Source organism: Anser cygnoides, chromosome 11, assembly GCF_040182565.1.
Source record: "Anser cygnoides isolate HZ-2024a breed goose chromosome 11, Taihu_goose_T2T_genome, whole genome shotgun sequence".
NCBI lineage: Eukaryota > Metazoa > Chordata > Aves > Anseriformes > Anatidae > Anser > Anser cygnoides.
Genome location: NC_089883.1, coordinates 17912958 through 17919980, shown reverse-complemented (window position 1 = coordinate 17919980; position 7023 = coordinate 17912958). Strand labels below are relative to the sequence as shown.

Here is a 7023-nt window from a genome sequence, read left to right as displayed (position 1 = left end):
ATCTGTGAACTTGAATGCATCTGAAACCAGTTTGTCACAACAATCCTCTTGTTCTGTCTCTTCACTCAAAAATCGCCTACTGATAAAATTGAAAAAGTGTTCATTTTATTTAATAAACCTTAGCTAAACCTTTTTTTTTTGGTGCAAAGTAAGTCCCAAATCCAGCAAAGGCCTGTAACGCCATCCTCTTTTTTGTTTTCAAAATGCAATTGAAGTATGTAAGAAATGCTTACATAGTTACCATTTAAAAAAGACTAATATCCAGATATGTAAAAGTCAAGCATGTAGTTAAGTCTAAAAGGAAACATAACTTGGACTGATGATTGCATGAGTGTTTTAAATGTGCAGTGGTGCTGCTCGATGCGGTAAAGATTTTATAAAAAGAACAATCTCAAGTAAGAAATCTGTATATGTTCTTGCTTATGCTGTCCTCTATGATAACATTTGCCTTGACATGAAATACATCAGGATTGCCTGTGAGGTTAACCAATTAACTCCTTAGCTTTACTGTAGACTATTGAAACAGATTTTGTGGGTGTTTGTATAACATTTAAACAATACATAGAAAAGTCCTACAGTTATTTATTTACATACTGTTTTGAATTCAGGAATGTATCAAAATCTCAGTCAGGACTGAGCTTCTCAGTGGTAAACTCCTATACAAATACAGATAAAACCCACTGGTTAGGTTCTAATCTCTGTCTCAGGAAAGACACAAGTGTTTTATAGGGGTTGCTTGACTTACCTAAACTTCAAAATTTGTTGATGTCCTGTAGATGTCAAAGCTGTAGATTTAAAGAGCTAAAAGTGACCTCAAGACGTAACCTCAGTCATCCTGCCTTGAGGCACGATACACTATTATGAGAACAAACTTGACCGATGTTTGTCTAACCTGTTCTTGAAGCCTTAAATACAGATGCCACTCATTCCTCTGGCTGTCTAGTCTAGCCTTTAACTATCCTTTTTCAGATGTCTGAACTAAATCATTTTTGCTGCAGTTTAGCATTCTTATTCAAAGTGAATCTAAAGGACAGTATTCCCTTTGTCTTTGCAGCATCCTTTTACATAAATGAAGACTGTTAGCATATTTTTGTTTAGTCTTTCAGTTTCTGAATAAAAGCCCAGATTATTTTCTTTTTTAAACAGAGTTCTAGAACACATGACCTTTCTCTGTTGCACCTCTCTAGCTCTTGTCCAGTCTTTCCACAACTTCCTCAAGTTGTCTTGGTGACAGCCCTTCTGATTATGCATCTCAGTGGGCTGTATGCTTTTTTCAGCCTCACAAAGTTGTTGATATATATGGTTTGTGATCCACTCTACCTATTGGATTCTCTTCTGCAAGTACCCATTTCTCTGCAGGTGATTGTTTCTTGCTAAGTGCAGAACTTTGCACTTGTGTTTATAGAATTTCTGTATTCTTTCAGGTGATTTCAGACTATTGCTGATTTCTGCTCTGTGGTACCTGTCAACGTTGTATTAGCTGCAGGTTTATAAATACAATCTCTAACACCTTACCCAAATATATTAAAATATTGAAGTGTATGAGGGAATTTATATGATTAAAAACTTCTGTTTTGATATTAAACTACTAACAGTGATCCTCTGGTAACAAACAGTTTGGCACCACTTTTGTGCTTTCTATCCAGATCAAATTTCTTCATCATCCTTTCTATCCAGATCAAATTTCTTCATCATCCTTACTGCCCTTATGTCCTTACTGACAGTAAGTGTGAATGGAACAGAATGTCAAAAGCCTCAATAAAACTAAGATCTTCATTTTATTCATGTCTCTGGTAACATAACTGAAAATAAAGTTGTTTTGATAGGTTGCTGTAAGCAAGTCATGGTGGTTGGTATTTATCAATTTGTTATTTTCCAGGTATACCTGTTATTTTCAGGTATATTTTGGATTTGCTCAGGAATTTTAATTATGTTGGCTGGTTTCTAACTTCCTGGGGTATTTTGTTTGTTTTTAAGAAAAGTACTCTGACGTTTTGTGGTCTCTCAAAACATCTACTGGTCTTCAAGGAGAAGACTTCTATACAGTTAGGTTCTGAAATTTGCGGTAAAGTTTGATTAGGAAATAGCAATAGCCTTTCAAAGAGGAGAGAGAAATGGTTGACCCAGATATTGGTATTTAAATAACAGCAAAGACAGAAACCCAAAACTGTGCTCCCATAAACTAATTTTTGTCTACCTTATGTGAGACACGTGAAAGCTGTGAACGTCCTTAGATTTTATTTTTTTTTCATGGCCTCTGTAATTCTGCATAGATAATCTCCGTCTTGATGGTGCTGGCTGGTCTATTTCCTGCCTCACACTGAAGCCTAACAGAGGATCAAACATTAGCTATTTTATCTTTTACGGCTTCATGTAGTTGGTGTACTCTGTGCAGTTCTAATGACTGGACTCTAAAACAGTATTATTCAATGACTTCAAAACACAGAGAGGAAGTTCCTGCTCTTTTTGTTTGTTTGATTAGTTCTTTAAGAAAGCCTTATGGCTAGAGCATTCACCTCCAGTAGAACAGTGTCCCAGATTTCTCCTCTTCACACAGGCACCTGTTTGTCAGTATGCCCTTCCAAAAAGAAGAGATGTTGGTTTAAGAACATGCGGAGGGGGAGATGCAGCTTAACAGGCTGTTCATTTAAAAACTCATTTTGAAGTACAAAGTTTCACTTCAGCTTTAGGCTTTTTTTTTTTCTTCAGAAACCTGAGTTTCTAATACAGTATTTTGGATACTATGGCTGCTAACTGCATCAGAGCTAGTTATTACAACAGTAAATGATGCAATGACTCAGTTCCTTCTTAGATCTTTTTTTTTATATAAGAGTGATTAACTGAAATCAACAGGAAGAGTCCATTTTACTTTGAAAGGCATTGACTCCCAGTTATTATGTTATATTGCTTAGTTACTACAACTTCAAATTCTGCTTTTAGTAATTCTGATGTCAAGCTGATTGTATTCAAACCTCCGACCAAGCTTTCAATTGGCAATTATCAGCTGGTGTGCTTGCGGCACCATTTCTCTCGGGGGGGGGGGCAAGGGAGGATAGTAACATTTGAGATATTTTCAGGGAATATCTGACAATAGATGCATTTTGAAATGAAGAATCACTGCTAATTTAATATACATCATTGCTAGAAAAACAGCTTTTTCCACTTCGGATGTAGAGTTTTCTTTTTGTTGTATTATTGATATAGTATATGATGAGCAGTCAGGAGGCTGTACAAATGAGTTTTTGATCTGTAAGTCACTCACATTATCATTCCTCTACAGAACAGCAAGGCGGAGAACACAATGCGCTTGTAAATCAAGGACAAATATTCTCCTTTGTGTGACTGTTGAAAGTATATGTACTGGCTAGGAAGTGGCTATGGAATTTCCTAGTGTAAAATCAGATCCTTGAATTCAAGGAGTTTTTGTTTTAAACCTAATTGCCCTAAAATAGTTGGTGATTCATAATTAAAATACATATATTTTTCCTCATTATTTTATAAGCACTGTAAGAATTTAAAGGAGTATCTCATGTTTCTGTTAATGGGTTGGTGGCATATATGTGTTTTGGTAAAAAATGAAACTTTTTTCCCCTATTTAAAAAGAAACAGCGACCTTGTTGACAGTATTTAAGAAATTATTTATACACACCTTTCAATTATGTGACAACTTAAATACTTAAAATATCTTGCTTAGACTATCTGACTGCTTGAGACCTTATTAGGGATTTGCGTGCTCTATGAAGTAATGTGTTGCAAAAACGTCTGACCTTTCAAAGCCTTGTCACATTGTATAATATGAAGTGAAATGAGTGACTAGCGGGTCATTTCTGTTTTACTGTAATGTAGGATATTTTGCTTTTCCCTGTGTCTTAAAAAATGCAGTTACCTGGGTGGTGTGTGTTACTTTCCAGAGCTTTCAAATGCTCCCAGATGAATCACATTAATTCCTATAGTTATCCCTATGAAATATATAGCACAGAGCTTCAGAGTTTTATTTTTTGAATATGCGTGTCGCTCTTTTCTTGTTTCCTACCAGGAATTTTTCGCTATATGGATTTTTAAGGGTTTATTTTACCATTGTCCCTGTCTATCCAGTTTTCATCATTTGGTAAGATCTTCATTTGAACTGGTGGGAGCTGTGGCAATTTGTATCATCTGAATATCAATTGCACAGATTTTGTGCTGCTTTTTCTGTCTCAGCCTCATGATTATCACAAGAGGCTATTTGTTAATGTTACTAGCAGTTGAGAATTGACAAACACTTAGAAACACCTAAACAGTTAAGGATGGTCCATTTTAAGTCTACACAGCTGCATACGATGTAAGTGTCAAGGAAGGGGGCTGCTTCATCTGGGTTAATACCCTGGCTGCAAGTCATTTTCAGCTCCTCCAGATGGTGATATTTGTGTATTTGTGACAGGAGATAAAGTGTATAGTATTCCCACCGTCCTGGACACTACCAGGCTTGCAGTTCACGCAGCTCCGAGCAAGGACACCTCTTTCTGACAGCACACACCTTGCATCTTGGCCGTGTGCCTGGTGGGACTGGGTTCCAAAAGCCGGTGTTTGCATCTGGAAGAAGCTGTGCCTAGCTTTCGTTTGTGGACACTCAGACAGAGACAGTGCTCCTGGGCTGCACAACCACATCCAACGACAAAGCCAAACTGCTGAAGGTGTCTCAGGATAGTGGTTGGTTTGATTTTTTTAAATTTATTCACTCCCCAAATATGAAGTGCAATTTCCTACTGGTTGGCATTGTTTTGACCTTAGATGAGATGGTTTCTTCTCCGTCTTTTGTTCTGCCAGGCCCCGAGGTGTCCCTGGAATGGTTTTGTTTGGTGCCAGTTAGAAGCAGTTGAAGAGTTCAGTACAAATCGATGACACCGTGGCCTGCAAGCTATTCTGAATTTTGAATTTTGAATTAGGCATTTAGAAATACCTGATTTAACTGTTTGGGTTTCTGTAGCTAAGAACTCTGAGAAGGAGTATCTTTTCATTATTATTCTTTTTATTCGTCAAGGAATGTCTTTCAGCTGGTGAGCACAGGGTGACTGTCCTTTTCTCTGCCAGGAAGTACCTTTCTGTCATCTCTGGCACCAGTGTTCAAAACGATTATTAAGTAAAAAGGTAAACGTGTAAACACACAACCAATTGGTATGTTTCTTTGCTGGTGTGAGGCTCTGACCAGCTTATGGAGAACTCCCCTCTGTCTCTTTTTAAGGTAATGCAGCCAAATTTATTTTACTTCCTCTCACGTTCCCTTGAGTGTCCTCTTAAGCTTAGACTCCATCTTCTCAGAATATATATCATTAAATAAAAAAGCTGTGTAAACTATTTTCGAGACTATATCTGCAATACTTTTTACGATAGCATGAAAACTTCTCTATGAAAAGCACTTCCACTAAAATATTCTAAGGACGTTTGCATTTTCTCAGCTCTCCATCGTGGTGCTGGCTGCTGCTCCTTGTCCGGACTGCGCAGTTCGGTGATGTCCTGCGCTCGTGTGTTGTGCCTGATACGTACCGAAACTTCAGTCACCGATATTAAAGGGCACAGCGTTTATATTTGCATTTAATGATTCTTTTTTTATTTTATTCATTTTTTTTTTACCTTGCTCCTGTTAGTCTGGCCTTCAAGGTTAGTTGCGTTCAGTTGCTCCCCCCCGCCCCGCCTTTACTGAGCGGCCTCAGCCCGGCGGCCCCGCCCCGCGCGGCTGCGCTTTGCGGGCGGCTGTAAAGCAGCGCCGAGTGTCGCGCCGAGTGTCGCGCCGTGCCGCGCCTGCCCGCCCGGGGAGCGGCGGGGGCTGCGCAACAACAGAACCGCGCCCGCCTCCAGCCCGCGCACCGCGGCCGGGCGGCTCCGCGGAGGGCGGCGGAGGCCGGGCTGTGCCGTGCAGCGCTGCGGGGACCCTCCGGGGCCGTTTCCTCCCCGCCGGCCCTGGGTAGGGCGCCGGCGGCGGCCGCTCCCCCCTCGGCCTCGCTCTCAGGTACCGGGCGGCGGGCGGGGCACCGGCGGGTGGAAGGGCCGGGGGGGCGGCGGGCTGCTCCCTGCCCTTCTCTCCCCTCGCCGTTCCTCAGCTCCCTTCCCCTCCGCTCCCCCGGCCCGGCCGGTAGCGGGGGCTGCCCGCGGCGGGGCCGGGCCGTTCGGGGCCGTTCGTCCCCTCGGGGCCGCCCCTTCGGAGCGGGGCCCGGCGGGCGGAGGTGGGGGCCCCGCTGAGGGCCTCACCAGGCGCCCCCCTGCCGCACGAGCCCTGCCGGGAGCCGCCGTGCTCTTCGGTCTCCTTGAAAATTTGTCACAGATTTTTCCCTTAGGGAAACGAGTTTTGTTTGCGTGCGTAATAATCATAACGTCATCTGGTTTGCTTGCGGAGTTGGTGTGCTGTGTCTTCAGCCGTTCGAAGCACCAAAAACCAGCCGGCTGCGTGCTGCCTGGTAAACAAGGAAGCTGTGCTCGTTCAGGGATGTAGGCCGGATCCTCCGAGATAAAGAGGTTTGGAACTCATGGAAATAGGTGGGTGTTAAGCGTGCTCTCCTTCAAGTGTCGATGTTTCAGGGATTAGAGCTGAGCATACGTTTGTGGAGTTCTTGTTTGGTTTGAGTAAGCTCCTCCATGGCTTCAGATGGCTTTGTGAAACCATGAGTGAGGCCTGACTGCCTCGGCTGATCAAATGATACCTTTTATTCCTTCTACTGAGGTACTCCTCTGAAAGAAGGTACTATGCAGAAGTTAGGATCTTGCTGTAATTGTAAAACCTTATTTGATTTTTGGTGGGATTACTTCAGAAATTAATATATAATAAAAGTAAAAGAATTGACTGCTGGGCAGGGGCACCTCTAGGTAACATCATGGCGCAATAGCAGTATTACAAACTAATAAAGAAAAACCAGGTTATCAGGTGGGGAAATAAGGCTTATGTTGCCTTTGTTGTAGCTAGTGAGAAATTCCAAAAATAGATTAATTGTGTGTTTAGTGAAATATTTTATGAGGAGAATCACATGAAACGGAAACGAATTGGAATATTTT

At 41.7% G+C, this 7023-nt stretch overlaps 1 protein-coding gene across 2 annotated transcripts in view; it reads left to right on the top strand.

Annotated features, from left to right (window-relative positions):
• The first annotated feature begins 5766 nt into the window (after positions 1 to 5766).
• Positions 5767 to 7023, top strand: part of RNF111 (ring finger protein 111) — a 47093-nt gene continuing 45836 nt past the window's right edge. The window contains exon 1 of one of the 2 annotated variants that reach the window (XM_067004133.1): positions 5767 to 5986. The gene's annotated coding sequence lies outside the window, so the exon portion shown is untranslated. Of the gene's footprint in view, positions 5987 to 6370; positions 6511 to 7023 lie in introns of those variants that run through there. The other variant, XM_067004134.1, reaches the window with a different exon arrangement.